Raw genomic sequence first — 25244 nt, forward strand, 5'->3', positions numbered from 1 at the left:
GTAGAAAGGAGAGCCAGACAGTAAATATTTTAGGCTCTGAGGGTGATGCTCACAACTATTCGACCTCTGTAGTGTGAAAGCAGCCACAGACAATGTGTAAACAAGTGGACTTGAGTGTGTTCCAATAAAACTTCGCTTACGGACTCTGAAATTTGAATCTTAGGTGACTTTTACTAAATAGTATTCTTTTGCTTTTTTCAAGTATTTATTTATTTATTTGGTTTGATTTTTTGAGACAGAGTCTCGCTCTGTTGCCCGGAGTGTAATGCCATAATCTTGGCTCACTGCAACCTCCGCTTCTCAGATTCAAGCAATTCTCCTGCCTCAGCTTCCTGAGTAGCTGGGATTACAGATGTGCACCACCATGCCTGGCTTAATTCCATATTTTTAATAAAGACAGGGTTTCACCATGTTGGCCAGGCTGGTCTTGAACTGCTGACCTCAGGTGAATTGCTAGCCTCAGTCTCCCAAATTGTGGGGACTACAGATGTGAGCCACCATGCCTGGCTCAAGTATTTAAAAACATAAAAAACTCTGTTATCTCACAAACCATGTACATATGGCTGCACTTGGCTGACCCCTGGTACAAATTAACACAGACTCAGTCATTCCCTACATTTGTCTCCGGGATTCCATTCTTTTTCCCAATTAGTCTGTGGACTTCCCCACATCTTACCAGAAGACTGCCTCTATAAAAATCCTCTGATGAATGCCACGTACCCTCTACTCAATGAGCCTGACCACCTGGTGGACCCCATCCCTTGTCTCCTTCTCTGGTTCCCCTTACATCTGTGTAAGTCGGGACTTCTGCCCTTCTGGCAATTCTTTGATGTGTTCAGGTCCCTTGTCTGTGAAAGGCCATCAATTCCTCCTACGTTCCCTAAGAATCCCCTCCTAGCCATTCTCCTCTGGACTCCCACACACAACGGACTGAGCTCATTATACTCTTGTAGATATTAGGACTATCTGATTGTTAGTTGTTTATTTTTTTATTTTTTTACCAGCTGCCCTCCAGAGCCACAGATGTTTTTCAAACAGCTGGCAAAGGGACTGGCAAAAAGTAAACTTTCTTTTTTTCTTTTTGTTTTTTGAGACAGCGTCTCATTCTGCCCAGGCTGGAGTACAGTGGCGTGGATCTTGGCTAAGGGCAGCCTCAACCTCCTAGGCGCAAGTGACCCTCACACTTCATTCTGTCAGTAGTTAGGACTACAAGCACACACCTCCAAGCCTAGCTAATTTTATTTTTTGTAGAGAAGAGGTCTCCCTACATTGCCCAGGCAGGTCTCAAACTCCTGAACCCAAGTAATCCTTCTGCCTCAGCCTCCCAAAGCTCTGAGATTACAGACATGAGCGCCACACCCAGCCAAAAGTCAACTTTCAATCAAGATTACAGACTTGGCCAGGCAGAGTGGCTCATGCCTGCAATCCCAGCACTTTGGGAGGCTGTGGCAGGTGGATCACCTGAGGCCAGGAGTTCGAGGCCAGCCTGACCAACATTGTGAAACCCCATCTCTACTAAAAATACAAAATTCGCTGGGTGTGGTAGCACATGCCTATAATCCCAGCTACATTGGAGGCTGAGGCAGGAGAATTGTTTGAACCTGAGAGGCCGAGTGTGCAGTGAGCTGAGATTGTGTCACTGCACTCCAGCCTAACCAACAAGAGTGAAACTGTCTCAAAAAAAAGAATTACAGACTCAATGACTCTTATTGGTGGAAGACACATTATAATTGACAGAGATAGTCTTCTTGACCAAACTCCAGCCAGGTTTCTCTGAGTTGCTTTCTCAAAAAGGTCTTAGACTGGGCACTGTGGCTCATGCCCGTATCCCAGCACTTTGAAAGACTGAGGTGGGTGGATCACCCGAGGTCAGGAGTTAAGACCAGCCTGGCCAACATGGTGAAACCCCGCTTCTACTAAAAATACAAAAATTGCCCAGGTGCTGTGGCGAGCACCTGTAATCTCAGCTATTCGGGAGGCTGAGGCAGGAGAGTCATCTGAACCCAGAAGGTGGAGGTTGCAGTTAGCCGAGATCACGCCGTTACACTTCAGCCTGTGCAATAAGAATGAAACTCCATCTCAAAAAACAAAGAAACCACTTAGGTCTTAACCTTGGCCTATAGCGATGTGAATAAAACACTAACACAGATTCTAGCAGCTCAAAGCCACATCCCCTGGTGACCCTACCCCTTAAATAACCTGCCTGAAAAACATGAAGGCTCCCGAATGAATTCACTGTTTGTTCCAGCCAACGCCAGAAGATAGGGCCTCTGTCTCCTGGCTGCCGTGGGAGGGTCAGAGCCTAACTTCAAAAAGCACCAGTTAGCAATCCCAGTTGGGTTTCACGTGGACCAGCCACTTGCGGTAAATGTTTACTTCTATGACTCAAATGAGCATACCCCAGCCCCCAACTCAACCCCTCCTATTCCCTCAGTTTCCCTTTGTGGGTGAGCCAGCCAAAGCCCCCCCGCCACCTTTTTTTTAAAGGCAGGGTCGGGCCAGGCACGGTGGCTCATGCCTGTAATCCCAACACTTTGGGAGGCCGAGGTGGGCGGATCACAAGGTCAGGAGATCAAGACCATCCTGGCCAACAATGGTGAAACCCCGTCTCTACTAAAAATACAAAAAAAAAATTAGCTGGGCATGGTGGCGCGTGCCTGTAATCCCAGCTACTCAGGAGGCTGAGGCAAGAGAATTGCTTGAACCCAGGAGGCCGAGGTTGCAGTGAGCTGAGACTGTGCCACTGCACTCCAGTCTGGCGCCTGGCGACGGAGCGAGACTGTCTCAAAAAAAAAAAAAGACAGGGTCTCACTCTGTCACCCAGGCTACAGTGAAGTGGTAAGATATTGGCACACTGCAACCTCTGCCTCCTCAGTTCAAAGGATCCTCCCACCTCAGTCCCCCAAGTAGCTGGGACTACAGGCACATGCCACCATTCCCTGCTAGTTTTTTGTAGAGATAGTGTTTCATGATGTTGCCCAGGCTGGTTTCACATTCCAGAACTCAAGCCATTCACCTGATTCTACCTCCCAAAGTGCAGGATTACAGGCGTGAGCCATCGCGCCCAGCCTAGCTCTTAATGTATTGCCCAGGCTGGTCTGAAATCCCGACTCAATCCTTTTGCCTCAGCCTCTCCAGTAGCTTCATTCCAGTGTCCAGTATACACCCAGCTTCATTCTTCTTCTTCCTTTAAAACACCCAGTCACCTCTGTATACACCAAAGTTGAGTTCAGTTCATGCTGGACTCTCTTCACTATTACAATAGTTATTAGGGATTAAAATGTGTCCTTACCACTATAACTAACATCCAGATTTTTTTCTTTAACATAATTAAGGTAGAAAAAAACTGAAATAAAATCACTCAGTATGTCCTGGCAGCATTACTAATATAGACAGGAGCCAAGGAGGGAAATGTTTTGCCAGGCAAAAGTAACAATCAGAAGAAGCAAAAGGAATTGCAAAGTTCCTAGTAATCAAAGAATATGGCTTTTTAAAAAGTTACCTTGTTGCACTCTCAACTAGAAAAAAGTTTTATAGAATTTGTTACATGTACTCTGAACTAGAAAAAGTTTTATAGAATGTATTAAAGCTCGGTGTTTTGTTTTGTTTTTTGAGACGGAGTTTCTCTCTTGTTACCCAGGCTGGAGTGCAATGGCACGATCTCGGCTCATGGCAACCTCCGCCTCCTGGGTTCAGGCAATTCTCCTGCCTCAGCCTCCTGAGTAGCTGGGATTACAGGCACGCGCCACCATGCCCTGCTAATTTTTTGTATTTTTAGTAGAGACGGGGTTTCACCATGTTGACCAAGATGGTCTCAATCTCTTGACCTCATGATCCACCCGCCTCGGCCTCCCAAAGTGCTGGGATTACAGGCGTGAGCCACTGCGCCTGGCCCCAACTCCCCTATTTTTAATGTCTTACGTTAGAGTGGTGTATTTGTTACAGGTGAGGAGCCAATATCATTAACCGACGTCCCCAGTTTACATTAGTACTCACTCTTTATGTATATATTTTGTGAGTTTTGACAATTTGACAAATGAAGATAGTACAAAGATTTTAACAGAAATCATATTATTCAGATTCTTTATTTCAATTATACACACGTTATTACACATGTATAATTTACTTTAAAATTTATCAGTTTACTTCAAAATTATACACGTGTCATAACCCATGTCTGTGCCCACCATTACATTATTATATAGAATCGTTTTACTGCCCTCAAAAGCCTGTGCTTCCTCCCACCAAATCCCTGGCAAATTTTTATCTTTATGCCTTCTCCATGGTTGTCCCTTTTCTTTTTCTCTTTTTTTTTTTTTTTTGAGATGGAGTTCCGCTCTTATTACCCAGGCTGGAGTGCAATGGCGCGATCTCGGCTCACCGCAACCTCCGCCTCCTGGGTTGAGGCAATTCTCCTGCCTCCAGGCAATTCTTCTGCCTCAGCCTCCTGAGTAGCTGGGATTACAGGTAAGCGCCACCATGCCCAGATAATTTTTTTTTTTTTTTTTGTATTTTTAGTAGAGACGGGGTTTCACCATATTGACCAGGATGGTCTTGATCTTGACCTCGTGATCCACCTGCCTCAGACTCCCAAAGTGCTGGGATTACAGGCTTGAGCCACCGCGCCCAGCTGGTTGTCCCTTTTCTATGTACAGAATATTATATGTAGCAGGAATCACAAAATGTGTAGCCTTCCAGATTGGCTTCTTTCACTTAGCAATACACACTTAATACTCCTCATTTTGTGGCCTGATAACTCACCTTTTTTTTTTTTTTTTAATCGAATAGACCTTATTTTGTAGAGCAGTTTTTGGTCCACTGCTGAAAGTACAGCGAGCTTCCATATAACCCTTGGTTCCCCCAGCACGCACATAGTCTCATCCAATATCAATATCCCCCACCAAAACTCGATGCTTCTCACAGCTGATGGACATAAATTGACATGTCATTATCACCCAAAGTTCGTAGTAGTTCACATTGTTTCCTCTTGGTATTGTACATTCTGAATTTTGACAAATGTCTAATATAATACATCCACCATTGTAGTATCACACAGAATAGTTTCCCAGCCCCCAAATCTTCCGTGCTCTACCTATTCAGCCCCTCCCCTTCAAAAGCCTGGCAACCACTGATCTTTGTACTGTCTCCATAGCTTTATCTTTTCTGGAATCTAACATAGTTGGACACATAAAGTAGGTATCCTTTTCAGCCTGGCTTCTTTCACGTAATATGCATTTTAGTTAACTCCATATATTTTTATAGCTTAATAGCTCATTTCTTTTCAATGCTGAATAATATTTTATTGTTTGGATGTACCAAAGTTTACAGACACATTCACCCTGGTTGCTGCCAAGATTTGCCCATTATGAATAAAGCTGCTATAAACTGTTGTGTGCAGGTTACTAATTTCTTTTTCTCACTGAATAATCTTTTATTGTACAAATGTGCTATAGTCTGTTTATCCATTTACCTCTTCGAGAACATTTCGATTGCTTCAAAGTTTTAGCAACTATGAAGAAAAAATGTATAAAAAAAATACAAATTCCTGTGTGGACGTAAGTTTTCAACCTACTTGGGTTAATACTAACCAGCACAATTGCTTGCCTATATTTTAAAATATATATTTCATTTTCAAGAAGCAACAAAACTGTTATCAGAAGTGACTGTACTGCCTTGCATTCTCACCTGCCACGCACAATGAATGAGAGCTCCTTTTGCTCCACATTCTTGTCAGCATTTGGTGTTGTCAGTGTTTTGAATTTTAACCATTCTCATTGGTGCATAGTGAGTGGTATCTTGTTGCTTTAATTTGCAATTCCATGATGACACATGATATTGAGTGTGTGTGTATGTATACACACATAGACACATGATGTTTATATCAGTATCATATATATCAATATATATCTTATTTGGTGAGGTGTTTATTCAGATATTTATCTCATTTTATAATTGAGCTGTTATTTTATTGACTTTTAAAAGAATTTTTATATATTTTGGATACTGGTCTTTTATCAGATACATATTATCATTTTGGTTTTTATATTTATCTTATAATGGCTAATTATGAGAACTTCTTGATTTACTTGGGGCCACTTGTATATCTTTTTAGAATATTTCGTTCTGTTGCCCACTTTTTAACTGGGTTGTCTTTTTCTTATTGATTTTAACAAAAATCCCATTAGTCAGTTTCTTTACTTCCTTAGTCGTTTGGATAAATTCTGCTTTTAATAATTTTTTCCCCAATTTCATCAAAGCTATCAACTTTATTAACTAAAATGTTGTCAATTTTCCTTTATTAATGGTTTAAGATCTAATTGTTAACAATTCCCCCCCACTTTTTTTTTTGAGGCGGAGTTTCGCTCTTGTTACCCAGGCTGGAGTGCACTGGCGTGATCTCGGCTCACCGCAACCTCCGCCTCCTGGGTTCAGGCAATTCTCCTGCCTCAGCCTCCTGAGTAGCTGGGATTACAGGCATGCGCCACCATGCCCAGCTAATTTTTTGTATTTTTAGTAGAGACAGGGTTTCACCATGTTGACCAGGATGGTCTCGATCTCTTGACCTCGTGATCCACCCGCCTCGGCCTCCCAAAGTGCTGGGATTACGGGCTTGAGCCACCGCGCCCGGCCGATTATATTTTTTAATGAATTGATTCTTCATTCTTACAAACTGTCTCCTTTAATTCTGTTCATACTCCTTGTTTTGAAGTGTACTGTGGCTAATCCTGGCAGAGCCACACCAGCTTTCTGAAGCTTCATGATTATGTACTCTGTTTATCTGCATCCCTTTAACTATCATCCTGCCAAGTCTATATACACACACAGGAAAGGAGAGAAAGCAATTATAAGGCCTTGGCTCCTATGGTTACGGAGGCTGTCGAGTTCTCAAATCTGCGCCATGTGAGTCAGCAAGCTGGAGACTTAGGACAGCCCCTGGTTTAGTTCTAGTACGTGCCCAAACACCTAAGAACTTGGAACGCCGGAGGTATAGTTCCAGTCCAAAGGCTGACAGGCTCATAACCATATAAAAGTCAATGTTTCAGTTCAAATCCAAAGACAGGGAAAAAACCTGATGTCCCAGTTGAAAGGACATTAGGCAGAAAGAATTCTCTCTTACTTGAGGAAGGATCAGACTTTTTCTTGTATTCAGGCCTTCAACTGGTTAGATGAGGCCCATCTACATTATTAAGGGTAATGTGTTTTACTCAGTCCACCAACTCAAATGTTAATTACATCTGAAATATCCTCATAAAAACCCACAAAATAATATTTGACCAGATATCTGGGCACTACATTGCCCAGTTAAATTCACACATAAATTTAATCGTCACACTGAGGTTATAAATTTTAAATCTATTTTGATAGTGTCTGCCTTTTTTTGTAGAATACTTAATGTAATTGCTGATAGAGTATAAGTTGACTACATTGGTACTCCTATCATTTGTTTTACATTTATGACTAATTAAGTATTTTAGCATTCTATTTTATCTTCTGCACTGGGTTTTGGTTTATATCTTCTTTGTTTGTTCAATGGTTAGTCTACACATTGTATAATATGCATCTTTAACGTAGTACTGTCTAGCTCAGAAATACTATCTACTTCGTCAATAAGAGTTTTGCAATGTATAATTCCAGTTAAACTTCTCACAACAGTTATGTTCTCATTCTCATTCATTTTACAACTATATTTGCTTAAAACCCCACAATATGTAGCTATTGCTTTTACTTTATTATTATTATTGTTATTATTTGAGACGGAGTTTAGCTCTTGTTACCCAGGCTGGAGTGCAATGGCATGATCTCAGCTCACCGCAACCTCCGCCTCCTGGGTTCAGGCAATTCTCCTGCCTCAGCCTCCTCAGTAGCTGGGATTACAGGCATGCGCCACCATGCCCAGCTAATTTTTGTATTTTTAGTAGAGACGGGGTTTCACCATGTTGACCAGGATGGTCTCGATCTCTTGACCTCGTGATCCACCCGCCTCGGCCTCGCAAAGTGCTGGGATAACAGGCTTGAGCCAACACGCCCAGCCTCCCACATTCTTTTAATCTGTTTATCTGTTGATGAACACTTCGGTGGATTCCATATCTTCGCTATCGTGAATAATGCTGAACACAAGAGAGCAGCTATCTCTTCAGTACATTGATTCGTGTAACTTTGGATAAATACTCAGTAGTGGAATTGCTGGTTCATAAGGTAGTTCCATTTGTATTTTTTTGAGGATTCTGAATACTGTTTTCCATAATGACTATACTAATTTACATTCTCACCAAAAATGTAGGAGAGTTCCCTCTCATCCTCACCCTCACCAGCATTTATTTTTGTGTCTTTTTTTTTTTGAGATGGAGTTTCACACTGTCGCCTGGGCTGGAGTGCAATGGAGCGATTTCGGCTCACTGCAACCTCCACCTCCCAGGTTCAAGTGATTCTCCTGCCTCAGTTTCCCAAGTAGCTGGGATTACAGGTGCCTGCCACCATGCCCAGCTATTTTTTTTAAATATTTTTAGTGGAGATGGGGTTTCACTGCGTTGGCCAGGCTGGTCTCGAACTCCTGACCTCATGATCCACCTGCCTCAGCCCCACAAAGTGCTGGAATTACAGGCATGAGCCACCATGTCTGGTGTGTAATAGCAGTCCTAACTGGGATGAGATGATATCTCATTGTGGTTTTGATTTACATTTTCTTGATGATTAAATGTTTAAAGAATGGTTTAGCTACAAAACATCATTTTGGTGACACAATAGTAAAAACTGTGTGTGCCAACAAAAACAGCATTCAGCAGAAGAATCCAGTCTTAACAACACTTCAAGTGGACTCAAGCTGAGAGCATTCTGTAACATATCTAGCATGCATGCTTCAAAAGTCAGAGACACATGAAAGGCAAAGGCAGGCAGAGGAACCATCCCAGAGAACAGACTGATAAGATACATTGTATTAACAAGATACTTAACATGAAAAAGCTATAAATCACATTATTGGGACAAATGAACAAATTGGGTTATGGCCTGTAGATTAGACAAAATAATTGTACAAATGTTACATTTCGTGAATTAATATCTTTACTATGGTTATCCAAAGGTATATCCCAGTTCTCAGGAAATGCATTAGGGACATGATGTCTGCAACCTTCTCTCAAAGTGCTCAAAAGTAAAAAAAGTTTAAAAAGTTTATACATGGGGGAAACAGAGGGAGAAGAAAAAGAGGAAAAGGAGGCCAGGAGTGGTGGCTCACACTTGCAATCCAAACACTTTGGGATGCCAAGGTGGGAGGATCATTTGAGCCCAGGAATTTGAGACCAGCCTGGGCAACATGGCCAGATCCTGTCTCTACAGAAAATTTTAAAAATTAGCCAGGTACAGTGGTGTATGCCTATAGTCCCAGCTACTCTGGAGGCCCAGGCAGGAGGTTCCTTTGAACCCAGGAGTTTGAAGTTGCAATGAGCTATGATTGTGCCATTGCACCCTAACCTGTGTGACAAACCAAGAACCTGCCTCCAAAAAAAAGAGGAGAAGGAAGAGAGGGAGAAATGAGAAAGGGAAAGAGAAAAATGGATAAACTAAATAATATGACAAAATATTAATATTTGTGAATCTGGGTAAAGGGTAGTTTTTTAAAAAATATTCTTTTAAGCAAGAAGGTCTCACTCTGTCACCCAGGCTGGAGTGTAGTGTTGTGATCATGGTTCAGTGCAGCTTGAAACTTCTGGACTCAAGTGATCCTCCTGCCTCAGCCTCCTGAGTGGCTAGGACTATAGGCATGCAACACCACACCCAATTAATTTTTACATTTTTTATTGTAGAGAGGAGATCTCATTATGCTGCCCAGGCTACTCAGGAACTCCTGGCCTCAAGTCATCTGCCCATCTCAGCCTCCCACAGTGCTGGGATTATACCTGTGAGCCAGCACACCTGGCCATCCATTAATATTCTTTTAACTTCTGTTAGTTTAAGGTTGTTTCAAAGTAAAAATTTAAATTAAAATAGCATGGATTGATCCATTTGTTTAAAAGTGCAAAAAACCAGAATCCATGTATGTACTTACAAAATATAAATAAAATTCCTCTGGAAGAGACACAGGCATTAAGATATCACATTTGCCTCTGAATTGGAAGGAATGTAACAGCACGAGGAAGAAAAAGTAGGGACATAAGCAGAATGTCTGTATAATTTATCATCCAAACTAGCACATTTCTAAGAGAAAGCAGGATTATTCATACCCATGTCAGGACAATAATTTATGTGTGCATCTGTGCCAGGCAAAGGGGGTATATTGTCATTCGGAGTGGAAAGACTTTTCACTATATGCCTTTTGTATATTTTGATTTTTTAACTATGTAACTATTATTCAAATATATACAAATTTACAAATATAATTTTAAAAGGAATCATCTAAATACTCATGAGCATAACAAAAGATGGAAAATGGGAAAATTATTAAAATATCCTTACAATAGAATCTAAAGTGGCTACAGAATTAGGGGCCTGACACAGTGGCTCATCCCTGTAATCTTAGCACTCTGGGAGGCCGAGACGGAAGGATTGGTTGATGCCAGGAGTTTGAAACTAGCATGGTCAACATAGGTAAGACCCGGTCTCTCTCTCTCTCTTTTTTTTTTTTTATGGACGGGGTTTCACCATGTTGGTCAGGCTGGCCTTGAACTCCTGACCTCAGGTGATCCACCCACCTTGGCCTCCAAAGTGCTCAGATTACAGGCGTGAGCCACCACACCTGGCCAAGACCCTGTCTCCACAAAAAGATTAAAAAATTAGCTGGGCATGGTGGTATGCACCTATGGTCCCAGCTACCGGGGAGGCTGAGATGGGAGGATCACTTGGAGGTTGAGGCTGCAGTGATCACACAACTGCGCCCCAGCCTGAGCAACAGAATGAGACCCTGTCTTTTAATTAAAAAGAACAGCAACAATACATTCATAAAAATAAAAGGAGGACTCTAGAAAGGCAGTTTTGAAAACTTTATAGAGTAAGAGACACCAGAAATGAGAACAGAGGAACTGGGGTGTGGGGCCAGGGAAGTGTTGTGGGGTTGTGGGAGGAAGCAATCATACATTTTTCTTTTTGTAGAGATGGGGTCTTGCTACGTTACCCAGGCTGGTCTCAAACTCCTAGCCTTGAGTGATCTTCCCATCTCAGCCTACCAAAGTGCTGTACAAGCCTGAGCCACCATGCCTGGCCATAATCCTACTTTTGACAATCAAAGAATTACGAAAAGCATATAGTTTATTTTCCTCTGATTGACATAAAACACTGGAAATGTCCTTTCTCCCAGGGGCCCTTCATAAACTAATAAGCCGCACATATACCATGGATTTGGAGGCATCAATATTTTTCTTAAAAGAGGTTGAAATTTAACTTTTCCCAACTCAACCCTGAATAACTTCAGTAAAGCCTTCGTATACAATTCCACTTAAGTCAACAGATAAAAATGATTTGTGTACTTAACTGTGTTCATAGTCCAACAGAAAGTTGAAACTAACAGAATTTGGAATTAGGTAGATGGAAAAATCACAGCTCAGAGGCTGAACCTTCTATCAGAGGTGCAGACACTTACCAACAATTGTCACGTCCCAGTTTTCACGAGGCTGGGTGTAAGGCTCTATTCTGCCAAGCATAAGGTCAACAGGACATGGTTGTGGACAGGGGTACACTTTTTTTCTTCCTGCCTGCACATTTCCCAATAGGACTGAAGGAGTTCAGGAAATGCCACCCCTAGCCTGGGCATGGTGACTCATGCCTGTAATCTCAGCTACTTGGGAGACAGAGGTAGGAGGATCACTTGAGGCCAGGAATTGGAGACCAGCCTGGGCAACCTGGTGAGACTGTGTCTCTGTAAAAAATTAAAAAAAAATTAGCCAGGAACCACAGGTGCATGCCTGTGGTTCCAGCTACTTGAGAGACTGAGGTAGGAGGATCTCCACCCCAAAATATGCTTTGGTATGTGAATTACTTTGAACTGAGGGTACCTGGGGTACAGCTCATACAGGCAGAGGTTTTCTCTGAGGTTCCTTATCTAAAGACGGATTATCCAAAAGGAACTTAATTATCATGAATCCCCTTCCCATGAAACTCACCAACCAGGGAAGATTGGCTCCTATCACAGGAGAGGAGGGTAGACCTCGACACACACGCAGACTTTGTCACGGGCTGTTACCTGTTATTCTGACAGTCTGTTTATCTTTCCCCAAAACTGTTTGCTCTGCCCTAAGTTACATAATCACCTATACCCTCTGTCCTAAGCCCAGGGTACATAAGCTTCTGGATCTCGCTGGCTTCTAAGATAATTCGCTTTTCTTTCATGTGATGTCCCTACGCCCATACCTAATTTGTATACCTTTTCTTCCATTAAACTGACTATCGTCAGTTTCTTTTTTTTTTTTTTTTTTTTGAGACGGAGTTTCGCTCTTGTTACCCAGGCTGGAGTGCAATGGCGCAATCTCGGCTCACCGCAACCTCCGCCCCTTGGGTTCAGGCAATTCTCCTGCCTCAGCCTCCTGAGTAGCTGGGATTACAGGCACACGCCACTGTGCCCAGCTAATTTTTTGTAATTTTAAGTAGAGACGGGGTTTCACCATGTTGACCAGGTTGGTCTCGATCTGCCGACCTCGTGATCCACCCGCCTCGGCCTCCCAAAGTGCTGGGATTACAGGCTTGAGCCACCGCGCCCGGCCGCTGTCAGTTTCTTTCATGGACTCAACTATTGAATTCTCAGAGAGTAGAGGAAAGACTCCCAAGCTCAGGAGTTTGAGATCAGCCGGGGCAACATGGTGAAACCCTGTGTCTACTAAAATACAATAAGTTAGCCAGGCATCCAGCCTGGGTGACAGAGCGAAACTCTGTCTCAAACAAACAAACAAAGTCTCCCTCTCTCTCTCTCTCTCTCTCCTGGGTGACAGAGTGAAACTCTGTCTCAAACAAACACACACACACGCACTCTCTCTCTCTATATATATGAAACATATATTACATAGTATATATTACAAGCAGTAAAAATAAACAAATTCTAAATTTATCACCGTGAACTCCAGCGCCTGGGAAGACCCAGGTGAACCCTTCCCCAAACAGCCTCTCTCCTTTTCAGTTTACCACCATCCTGACTTTTCACACTGACCGCTTCTGAATGTTAGAGATGGACTCACACAAGTCTATTTTTTTGTCTCCATTATTTTGCTTAACTTTGTGTTTACAAAATTCATCAAGGTTGTCACGTGTAGATACAATTCACGATTTTTTAATTATTTATTGTTGAATTCCACTAAATTCATATACCACCATTTACTTACCCACTCTGCATTACTTCCAGGTTTTTTGCTATTACAAATAATGCTGCTATAAACATTTAAATATATGTCTTTCCATCAACTGTGCGTGTAATTCTCCATGGCCTCCACAACACAGTAGAGTGGCTGGTGCGTGTGTAAGGTACACATGGTTCTGTAGGCAATAGCGTAGTTTACCAAAGTGGTTGCTATAATTAACACCGCCATGAGCAACATCTGAATTGAAGATCCATCAATTCCACTTGCAGTTACAGATCCCTGAGAGATGCACACCAGGATACATGTACTTCAGTGATTACGACTGCTGTGTTGGTGATAACTATAGACTAGATACAACCCAAACAATCATCAGGTATAGATGGGATCTGCTCACATCTGTAATCCCGGCACCTTGGGAGGCCGAGGAGAGCAGATCCCATGAGGTCAGGAGTTTGAAACTAGCCTGGACAACACGGTAAAACCCTGTCTCTATTAAAAATACAAAAATTAGCTGGGTGTGGTGGTGAGCATCTGTAGTCCTAGCTACTAGGGAGGCTGAGGCAGGAAAATCACTTCACCCCAGAAGGCGGAGGTTGCAGTGAGCCAAGATTGCATCACTGCACTCCATTCAGCTTGGGCAACAGAGATTAAAAAAAAAATCTGCCTACTGTGGGATAGATAAGGAAACAGGATAATGATATGTATGTATACCTACATATAGTGATATGTACACACACTCTGTATACATATATAGTGAGATAGATACATGCTGTATATATAACAAGAACACTATCAATGAAAATTAAGAAGCTGGAACTACACACAACATGGATACATCCAGAAAATGCAGTATCAAGTGGAAAAGACAAAATGATACATACAGTTAAGAATAAGCAAAACTACATTATGCTGTTTTCCTGTAATCACAAGGAACAAAATTACAAAGAGCAGCATGGAGGATTCATCTCAGTCAGAAGAAAAGGTTCAGATTGGGAAGGGATACCTGGAAAGAGGGAGCCCAGGATCACTTCTTTCTTGACTTGGGTATGAGATTATGTATTTGCAAAGCAGTACTGCATTTTATACCATTTTTTCCCCATATATAGCTTACAAGAAATAAAGTTTGAGAAAAAATATTTCTGGGTTCAAGGCAGTACACCTGAAATTCCTGGCTTTCATGCCAGTGAAACGTGTAGAGGATCTAGATTGTGAATGCCTGAGTTAACGCCCCAGCTCCTCTGCCAGTTTCCTGTGTGAGGCTGTACAAGGCTCTTAAGTCTTTTGGTATGGCTTTTTTTTTTCTGAGACAAATTTTCACTTTTATCACCCAGGCTGGAGTACAATGGTGCGATCTTGGCTCACTGCAACCTCGGCCTCCTAGGTTCAGCCTCCCAAGTAGCTGAGATTACAGGAGCCCGCCACTGGGCCCATCTAATTTTTGTACCTTTTTTTTTTTTCCCAGTAGAGACAGGTTTCACCACGTTGGCCAGGCTGGTCTCAAATTCCTGACCTCAGGTGATCCACCTGCCTCAACCTCCCAAAGTGCTGGGATTACAGGCGTGAGCCACCAGGCCTGGCCTGTATGGCATATTTATTTTTGCTACTATATAACAGGTGGAAATAGAAAGGAGGAACAGTGGGTGATACAGAATAAGTACTCCAGTAACACTGGTGGCACACACGTCCTCTACTGCAGGCAATCCCCAACAATACTGGGCTCTGCTCAAAAGAGCATGTTTCAATAGGCCAAGTGAGTTGGCCTGAAGAACTATGCTCTCTTCTTTTTCTGCACTGGTCATTTGACTGGAAAATCCAAAGCAAGAACCCGGTCCTGTGCCTCAGTTACAACACGTTAACAGGCCAAGGGCTGATCATAAGGTCATTTACCAAGCCCTGGGTGGCTCGCTTTCTTAGGGTGGAGCCCTTCAACCACAGGATGACTTGGGGAACCTGACTTTACCTGTTGCCTGGATTACAACTAACCCCCATGCCTCAGGATTCTGTATCACAGTTGCTTCCACTCTCTTACCTGGGAAATAAGTCTGGCTTTCTTTACGAAGGAAGGCTTTTCCTGAATGCAGACAGACACAATTCCATGGCTGCTCTTCAGGAACAGTTTCTGAGAGGGACTACAGCTATTCAAAAACTCTGCTTTTCAGGCCACAAAACCGTGCACCTGCATCCTCATGAATTCCCTGGGTAAGCCTCAAACTCTGCTCACCTGCTTAATGTCAATCTTCTTTAACCATGACTACATCTGAAGCCTTCACAAAGCTGAATTTGCAGTTTCAGTTCTGTTGATTCTGGGTCAGATCTGATCCTGTAGGAACGCGAGCCTTGACCAACTGGAATATTGTAGCTGTCCTTGGATATATGCCACTTCCAGAATTCGTATTTTACACCAGACAAATCATGGACTGTCACTGACCCATTAGTAAAATGTGCTGAAGTGTGTGGAAAAGATCATACACCTATAGGACATAGTCTTTCAATCCTTATCTACTTGGAAGGGTGCTACACCTGGGTAACTCTCCAAAACAAAAACCTTCAACAACAGCTGACTTAAAACACAGGCACAAAGCATCAGCCACCCAAATGCTCTCTGAGCAGAGCTTTGCTGCTGGGACTTAAGAATTATCTATCCCACAGTAGGCAACTTGGTCCAGTCATTTTCAAAGTATAATAAACATACAAAACACTGGAAATATTATGAGCATGTGGATTCTAAATCCACAGGTCTGGGTTTGAGTTTATGCCTCTCTCTCCCCCATTCTCCCTTACTCCCCAGCCCTTGAGGGAGTTTGAATATATAAAGCACTCATTCACATGTTGAAACTGGGCTTCAACTCTGCTCCCTCCTCAGATTTGGCACACTTCTCTGATTTTCTCTAACCCAGGTTAGTGAACCTGAATCCCACATCTCTCAAAGTGTGTTCCTCAGACCAATCCTGGCACTTGTTAGAAATGCAAATTCTTACGCCACAAATCAAACCCTGAGAATCAGAAACCCAGGATGGAACTTGCACACTAAAAATTTTTTTTTTTTTTTTTTTTTTTTGAGACGGAGTTTCGCTTGTTACCCAGGCTGGAGTGCAATGGCGCGATCTCGGCTCACCGCAACCTCCGCCTCCTGGGTTCAGGCAATTCTCCTGCCTCAGCCTCCTGAGTAGCTGGGATTACAGTCATGCGCCACCACGCCCAGCTAATTTTTTGTATTTTTAGTAGAGACGGGGTTTCACCATGTTGAGCAGGATGGTCCAAATCTCTTGACCTCGTGATCCACCTGCCTCGGCCTCGCAAAGTGCTGGGATTACAGGCTTGAGCCACCGCGCCCGGCCAAAAATTTTGTATTTTTAGTAGAGACAGGGTTTTACCGTGTTGTCCAGGCTAGTTTCAAACTCCTGACCTCATGGGATCTGCTCTCCTCAGCCTCCCAAGGTGCCGGGATTACAGATGTGAGCAGATCCCATCTATACCTGATGATTGTTTGGGTTGTATCTAGTCTATAGTTATCACCAACACAGCAGTCGTAATCACTGAAGTACATGTATCCTGTTGTGCATCTCTCAGGGATCTGTAACTGCAAGTGGAATTGATGGATCTTCAATTCAGATGTTGCTCATGGTGGTGTTAATTATAACAACCACTTTGGTAAAGTACGCTATTGCCTACAGAACCATGTGTACCTTACACACGCACCAGCCACTCTACTGTGTTGTGGAGGCCATGGAGAATTACACGCACAGTTGATGAAAAGACATATATTTAAATGTTTATAGCAGCATTATTTGTAATAGCCAAAAACCTGGAAGTAATGCAGAGTGGGTAAGTAAATGGTGGTATATGAATTCAGTGTCACCCCCAGGTGACACTAATGCACACTTAAGTGGGGAAACCACTGCCCTTTCCAGAGGGATAGACTAGAATGAAGTAGAACCACTGGAGAAATGCAAACACTGTAACCAAAAATGGGGAAAGAATTAAATTATGCAGTTAGACTGTAATTAAAATGAAAATGGCTTGAGCAACACAACACATTTCTGATTCAGTAAAAAAGTTTTATAAGCATTTGTAACAGGAGGTCATGGACTAGACAGGGTATGCATGCAAGTGGAAGGTAAGGAGGAAGAGGCTGGAGGTAACACAGCAGTTCTACTTACATAAGAGAAAGTAGCTTCAGCCACTGGTAAAAGGGGCTGGAAAATTTGTAGAGGAGATTCTGGTGGAAGAGTATGTCAAGAAATCTTGCCTTTGAGGTTCCACTTATATATGCTGAGGTTGAGAATTGCAAAGAGAAAAGATATATCAGGTCATTCAAAACACAAGTACATTAATCTAGAAGTCATGGTAAATGTGCTTTGTGTTCCATGAAAAGGGTACATACAGATGGGGTGGAGGGAACATTTCATAAAAACTTAGTTTTCTGGGCACTGACAAAGATCCTTTGCTTGATCAAACTTCAGTCACGTACCTGAACCTTCTCCGGTTTGTGAAATCCAGCTTTACAAGAACCTCCTCCCCTTTGATACCTGATAACCCTCAATATCTGACCAGCTTCCTCATCCTGTACCATCCCCCAAGTGATGATTGATCACCCTGGCCCGTATTCAGCAAAAATTCTGTTTGGTTTAGTCAGAATCCCCTAACTTCTGCAGTTTCTCCTTAGTAATTTTCCGTTCACAGACCTCCCAGCCTGCTCTTTCGGTTATAAATTCCCACTTGCCCATGTGGTTTTGAGAGTTATCCCAAGCTCTATCTGTAGAGGACCCTGTACTCATCACTGTGGTGACCCTTACCTTGCTTTAACAAGCATAATTTGATAAGTTTTTAATGCATACACATAAAACAATTGGTGATATGTTATATATATGTTTTTTATGTTTATATATGTTTGCATATATATGTTATGGAAAATCCATACCACCCTTAAGATTTTTTTTTCTTTTTTTTTTTCTAGAGACGGTCTAGCTCTGTCACCTAGGCTGGAGTGCAGAGGTGCCTTCACTGCTCACTGCAGACTCCAGTTTCTGGGCTCAAGCGATTCTCCTGCCTTAGCCTCCTAAAGAACTGGGAATACAGGCTGAGTCACTGAGCTTACCTACCTATCTATCTAATCTCTCTCTCTTTCCCCTGTTGTTTTTAATTCTTTCACTTTGAAACATTATCCCATATTGCTCCTTAGTAAAATAAGTCAACCTGGACAGAAAAACCACAATGTGTATATATAATCAGGTATATAAAAGGCATAGAACTCGCTGAATATCATTCCTAACTTTGGAATTTTTCCCTGTCACCCCCTTAAAATTTTTATAATAGCAACCTTCTTCTATAAAATAACACAGATTTTTTTGAAAGTCAAATTACAAATAAAAAGAAAATGAGAAATTTATAACTTTGGGAACAGTCTGTTACACTGTCAAGCTTATGTCGTATCATGCAACAAATGAAATTCATGATGTATATATGTATCTATACGTATTTGTTTTTAGACTAGTCAAGTGCAGTTGTGACAAGGCGGGAAAGAGTAGAGCGAGGAGTTCGATCTGTAACTGACTGTGAACAACCAACTGAGATAAGTCACAACCTTTGGACCAGCTATATTTTTGTAAGATGAAATCAGAGCATCAACACTGGGAAAACAGATAAGAGAGCTCCACTGGAGAAAAGGGAGCATAATGCATACACGAGTGATGACAAGGTTTCTCTGCTTCATCAAAATGTAGTCAGGCTTCTCCTCAGCCCATCTGTGGACCTCATTATAAAATCCAGTTTTGTGGATTTTATAGGGCACCGTGGCTCACGCCTATAATCTCAGTACTCTGGGAGGCCGAAGCAGGTGGATCATGAGGTCAAGACATCAAGACCATCCTGGTCAACATGGTGAAACCCTGTCTCTACTAAAAATACAAAAATTAACTGGGCACGGTGGCGCGTGCCTGTAATCCCAGCTACTCAGGAGGCTGAGGCAGGAGAATTGCCTTAACCCAGGAGGCAGAGGTTGCGGTGAGCCGAGATCGTGCCATTGCACTCCAGCCGGGGTAACAAGAGTGACACTCCATCTCAAAAAAAAAAAAAAATCTAGTTTTAACAAGGAAGTTTGTTTATCAAGAACCCTCTTCTCAGTCAGGTGTGATGGCTCATGCCTGTAATCCCAGTACTTTGGGAGGCCAAGGCAAGTGGATCATGAGGTCAGGAGTTCGAGGCCAGCCTGACCAACATGGTGAAACCCTGTCTCTACTAAAAGTACAAAAATTAGCTTGGTGTGGTGGTGTGGGCCTGTAACCCGAGCTACTCAGGAGGCTGAAGCAGGAGAATCACCTGAACCTGGAAGGCAGAGGTTGCAGTGAACTGAGATTACACCACTGCACTCCAGCTTGGACAACAGAGAGAGCCTCCGTCTCAATAAATAAATAAATAAATAAATAAAAATCAAAAAGAACCCTTTTCTCCTTGATATCTGATACCCATGATATCTGATCAGATTCATCTTCCACCATCTTCCAAGTGACACGTGATCTCTCTGGCCCATCTTTAACAAGAATCTTGTTTAGGTCAGTTTAGCCAGAATCCCCCTTATCCCTGATGTTTCCTTTTAGTAATTTTCCATTCATTGACTCCCGCCCCGCCAACCCTGCTTCTTGATTATAAAGTCCCATTTTTCCATGGTGTCTTTGGAGTTCAGAGCGGGCTCCATTCCACTGCAAAATCCCATTGCATTGGTCCCTATATCTATCACAATGGTCCTGAATAAAGTTTTCTGTACCATGCTTTAATAAGTATCACTGAATATATGTATTTTTCAGTTAGCTATTCATCTTTAGTCCCCTGAATCTCTCACCTGGGACGTCAGTGTGCGCACCTCTGAAACCTTGTCTTTACTCCTAATAAACTGATTGGGGATCCACGGTGAATTAGCCTCCAGAGCCATTGCTCTGGACCAATGCCCACTAAAGCTTGTAAGGATAGGGTTTGATTGTGTGTGTGTGTGTGTGTGTGTGTGTGTGTGTGTGTGTGTAGACGGTCTCACTGTCTCACTATATTGCCAGACTGGCTAAAACCCTGGGTTCACGCCATTCTCTTGCCTCGGCCTCTGAAAATGCTAGAATTACAGGCATGAGCCACCACACCTGGCCTTGCTTAAGATTCAGAGTATAGTCTGAAGCTGGATTAGACTTCCAGGCATCTTTTGAAAGGTACTTCCTGGAATAGGCCTTTTTCCTGGCTCTTTGTAGGGTGAAAATTATTCCCTGACCCTTGAGCTGCACATCTACTCTTCCTGGCTCTTGTGGGAGGCCAGAATATGCCACCCTAAAACAGGAAGCATTGCGGAGCTGAAGACAATTAAGAAGAGGCAGATGCAAGAAAGGTTTTTGTTCTTCCTCTACTTGGCGAAAAGCAAGACATAGATTTGCAAAGAGAAAAGGTACCCTCTCCCTCCCCACTCCCCACACTAACAATTCTACCAGGGAGAACGAAGGCTAACCACTGAAGAAAACTTTAGACCCTGGTCAGCCTGGAAATAAAGGAATCTATATTAACATGCGTATTGACTGACTTTTATCTGCCATTTATTTTTGCCTTGGCATAAATTGTCAACTCTAGAGACTCAATCTCATTTTTCTTTTTCTCTTTTCTTTTTTTTGAGACAGAGTGTCGCTCTTGTTGCCCAGGCTAGAGTGCAATGGTGTGATCTCAGCTTACCACAACCTCCGCCACCCAGGTTCAAGAGATTCTCCTGCCTCAGCCTGCCCAGTGGTTGGGACTACAGGCATGCGGCACTACGCCCGGCTAATTTTTGTATTTTTAGTAGAGACAGGGTTTCTCCATGTTGGTCAGGCTGGTATTGACTCCATAACTCAGGTGATCTGCCCATCCTGGCCTCCCAAAGTGCTGGGATTACAGGCCTAAGTCACTGCACCTGGCTCAAGCCCCTTTTTCTTTGTCTTTTCACTTCTCTAAAAATGTACTGTTCTCTGCTGAAGATGCTATATATGCTGGAATTCAAAGCCACTTCTTTGAGAACTACTAATTCTCTGGATATTTTCCATGTGTAGATGAAATATACACATTAATAAACCTGTTTGCTTTTCTCATTTTTTTTGTTTTTTTGAGATGAAGTTTCACTCTTCTTGCCCAGGTTGGAGTACACGGTGCAGTATCGGCTCACCATAACCTCTGCCTCCCGGGTTTGAAAGACTATTACTGCCTTCCTAATTTCACCCTCTAAAGATAAGCCCAAATCTAAACAATCTTGACTGGCTGATTTCTGGACTCAGAAGCTGAGTTTACAGTTTATTCCAAATATTAATCTTTTTTATTTTCACATAAACTAAGCTCTTCTCATTAAAAGCCTGACAGCTACAACCACCGAGCAGTTACCTTCTACCAAGTCCCAACAAATGTTACAGCTGGTTCCTAATGAACAAACAGCAACCTAACAAAAAATAGACTAACGCTATACAAATAAAAGACTGTGTCTTCTTTAATTCAATGAGAGTGGGTCGCACAAAGTTTCTCTGCTTGACCAAAATTTAATCAGGCTTCTGAATCTTTTTCCTAGGCCCAACTGTGCACATCTTTGTAATATCCAATTTTAGCGAAGAACCCTGCTAAGTAAGTCTAGCAAGAATCATCCATCCTTTAAATCTCACTGCCCCTGAGGTGAGATTTCATCAGTTTCCTCGTCCTCTACCATTCCCCAGGTGATGTGTGAGCATCCGATCTTGCCTTCTGCAAGACTCCTGTTCCGTTGTCTGGGCTAATAATAGAACCCTCCTGGCTCCTCTTGTTTCATCCATCCTCAGATGTTTCCTTAGTAACTTTCCATCCACTCCCTCTCACCCTGCTCCTTGGCGATACATTCCCACTTAGGCATGCTGCATGTGGAGTTGAGCCCAATCTCTCTCCCCGACTGCAAAATTCCATTGCAGTGGTCCCTACACCTACTGATAGCATTGAATCAAAACTTCCTGTGTTCCAACAAGTGTCACTGAATTCTGTATTATTCCACGGTGATCAAAACAATTGAAAGTTCAGTCGCTCCTCTGAAAAGAATTCTGAGCCGGGCGCGGTGGCTCACGCCTGTAATCCCAGCACTTTGGAAGGCCGAGGCGGGTGGATCACTTGAGGTGAGGAGTTCAAGACCAGCCTGGCCAACATGGTGAAAGCCCGTCTCTACTAAAAATACAAAAATTAGCCGGGCGTGGTGGCGGGAGCCTGTAATCTAAGCTACTGGTGCATGAAAGAGCACAAGACAAACCTGAAATTTACCTTTATGGAAATGCTACTTCGGTTTAAATAAATGAAACCGGGATAATAGCTTTAACATAGCTTTAAAAATATTTGAAAGACCAAAGACGTGAGATAAAAGAGAAATAAAATATTATGCAGTCGTTTATACATGACTTACGCTCATTATAAAAAAAAAAAACCCCAAAAAAAGTGTACGGAAATAAAACGGCACCACCTGGTATTTCTGAGAAAAGGTGAATTAATCTACAGGCTGAAATTCTAAACGCAAGAATTCCGCACTCCCTACCTCTCGAGGCACTCAGTCGAGGGATGGCCGAGCACCGGGGGCCGCCGGTCTCTGCAACGCCCGCAGCGCACGAAAATTCCAGAGAGGAAGCGAGGGGAAAGCCATGGGAGGCTCTGAGAAGGGTCATTGCCCCCCCGACGCCGCGCCCCTCCCACGCCACGCCCATCCCCACGCCGCGCCCCTCCCACGCCACGCCCCTCCCACGCCGCGCAGCTTAGGGGCTGATAATATCGGCCCTCGCAGGCCGCCGTCCACCTGCATCCAAGCCGTGAGCTAACGAGGAGCTTCCGGCGCACGCAGACCCGCTGAGCTTCCCCCTAGGCAGCCGCCATGCCAGGCCAGGCGCAGTGCTGGAACCCGAGGCAAGGCCCCAGGGCTCTCACTTCGGGACAGTGACACGAAAACTGCCGGCTGCCCATTTCCCGCTATCCTGCCAGACGGTCCAGAAATAAAGATTGCAAATGAACACAGAGAAAGTTTCAAATCGGATGCGCTGTAAAATTTATGCGCGTGAAAGCTGAGTTCGTGGCGACAGGCTAAAGGGAAATCACAGAGTTCAGGGCGGAATGCGTTTTCCTGTTGGCGAATGCTCTGTAAGTTTTGCTGTGAATGAATGCGTTTGGCTGGGCTCACGCCTGTAATCCCAGCACTTTGGGAGGCCGAGGCGCGCAAGTCACGAGATCATGAGATCGAGACCATCCTGGCCAACATGGTGAAACCCCGTCTCTACTAAAAGTACAAAAAAATTAGCGGGGCATGGTGGCGCAGGCCTGTAGTCGCAGCTACTCAGGAGGCCGATGCGGGAGGATTGCTCAAACCCAGGAGGCGGAGGTTGCAGTGAGCCGAGATCGCGCCACTGCGCTCCAGCATGGCGACAGGGTGAGACTGTTTCAAAAACAAAACAGAAAATGGACTAATTTTACTTAAAACCCCAACTACTAATTCTCAGCCTAGTAATTGGTTGAGTAAAAAATAATAAAACAAGACTTCCGAGTTAATACCTAAATTAAACAATGTTATGCTTTGAATAAAAAAAAAAACCCTCCTTATTTCAGACCTCAGAAAATGCTTCCAAGCATGGATGGAACGTGGATATTGTCCCTGAAACAAGGATTTCAAGGAGATACAGAGAGAAGTAAAGAGATCATGTACTTGGAAAAAAATGTTGAATGTAATTAACAAAACTTCAGAGGTTACAAGAATGAACTAAATTACTAAATCTAGTTACTACATCAAAATTAGTAATGAGATATCATCTTGAAATAAAAAATTAGCAAATTATGGTAAACAAATAATATTAGGCAAAAATATAATTCCCCCAAAGAAACCAATGGTGAAAATAAATTGATACACTTTTCTCTGTCAGATTAGAAATCTTTTTAAGAACAATCTACCAAGGATTTACGCTAAAACATTACATTTATTTTATGAGCTATCTAGTAACTGATGAAAAAAATTATGCACTTGCATGTAAACACACATTTATGGAAGGATGAATTTGCAGTTTGACATGGGACAAACTCAGTAGAACAGACTTTCTTTTGTTGTTGGTTTGTTGCCCAGGCCGAAGTACAGTGATGCGACCTCAGCTCACTGCAACCTCTGCCTTCCAAGTTCAAGCAGTTCTACCTCAACTCCCCAGTAGCTGGGATTACAGGCACCCACCACCATACCCTGCTAATTTTTGTATTTTTAGTATAGATGGGGTTTCACTATGTTGACCAGGCTGGTCTCAAACTCCTGGGTTCCAGAGATCCACCCCTATCGAACTCCTGAAGTGCTGGGATTACAGGCATGAGCCACCATGCCCAGCCTTGAACTGATTTTTCTTTCTTTTTTTATTTATTCTTTCTTTTTTTTCTTTTTGAGACGGAGTTTTGCTCTTGTTACCCAGGCTGGAGTGCAATGGCGTGATCTTAGCTCACCACAACCTCCACCTCCTGGGTTCAGGCAATTCTTCTGCCTCAGCCTCCTGAGTAGCTGGGGTTACAGGCACGCACCACCATGCCCAGCTAATTTTTTTTTTTTTTGTATTTTTAGTAGAGATGGGGTTTCACTATGTTGACCAGGATGGTCTCGATCTCTTGACCTCGTGATCCACCCACCTTGGCCTCCCAAAGTGCTGGGATTACAGGCTTGAGCCACCACGCCTGGCCTCCTTTTCTTTCTCTTTTTCTTTCTGTTTTTTTTTTCTCTCTTTCTTTCTGTTTCTTAATCTCTTTCTCTCTCTCTTTCTTTTCTTTTCCATATTCCTTTCTTTTTCTGAGGGCATGTCTTGCTCTGTTGCCCGGGCTAGAGTGCAGTGGTGGGGTGGATCACATGAGGTCAGGAGTTTGACACCAGCCTGACCAACAAGGTGAAACTCCATCTCTACTAGAAGTACAAAAATCAGCTGGGCAGGGTGGTGCAAGCCTGTAATCCCAGCTACTCCA

The 25244-nt window shown here is 43.0% G+C and overlaps 1 protein-coding gene across 5 annotated transcripts in view; it reads right to left on the bottom strand.

The window, feature by feature from the left end:
- Nucleotides 1–25244, bottom strand: part of SNRPN (small nuclear ribonucleoprotein polypeptide N) — a 107068-nt gene that overhangs the window by 62595 nt on the left and 19229 nt on the right. For all 5 annotated transcript variants that reach the window (XM_078375760.1, XM_078375763.1, XM_078375758.1 and 2 more), the window contains one exon: nt 17435–17546. The gene's annotated coding sequence lies outside the window, so the exon portion shown is untranslated. The remainder of the gene's footprint in view (nt 1–17434; nt 17547–25244) is intronic.

Source organism: Callithrix jacchus, chromosome 6, assembly GCF_049354715.1.
Source record: "Callithrix jacchus isolate 240 chromosome 6, calJac240_pri, whole genome shotgun sequence".
NCBI classification, from domain to species: Eukaryota; Metazoa; Chordata; class Mammalia; order Primates; family Cebidae; genus Callithrix; species Callithrix jacchus.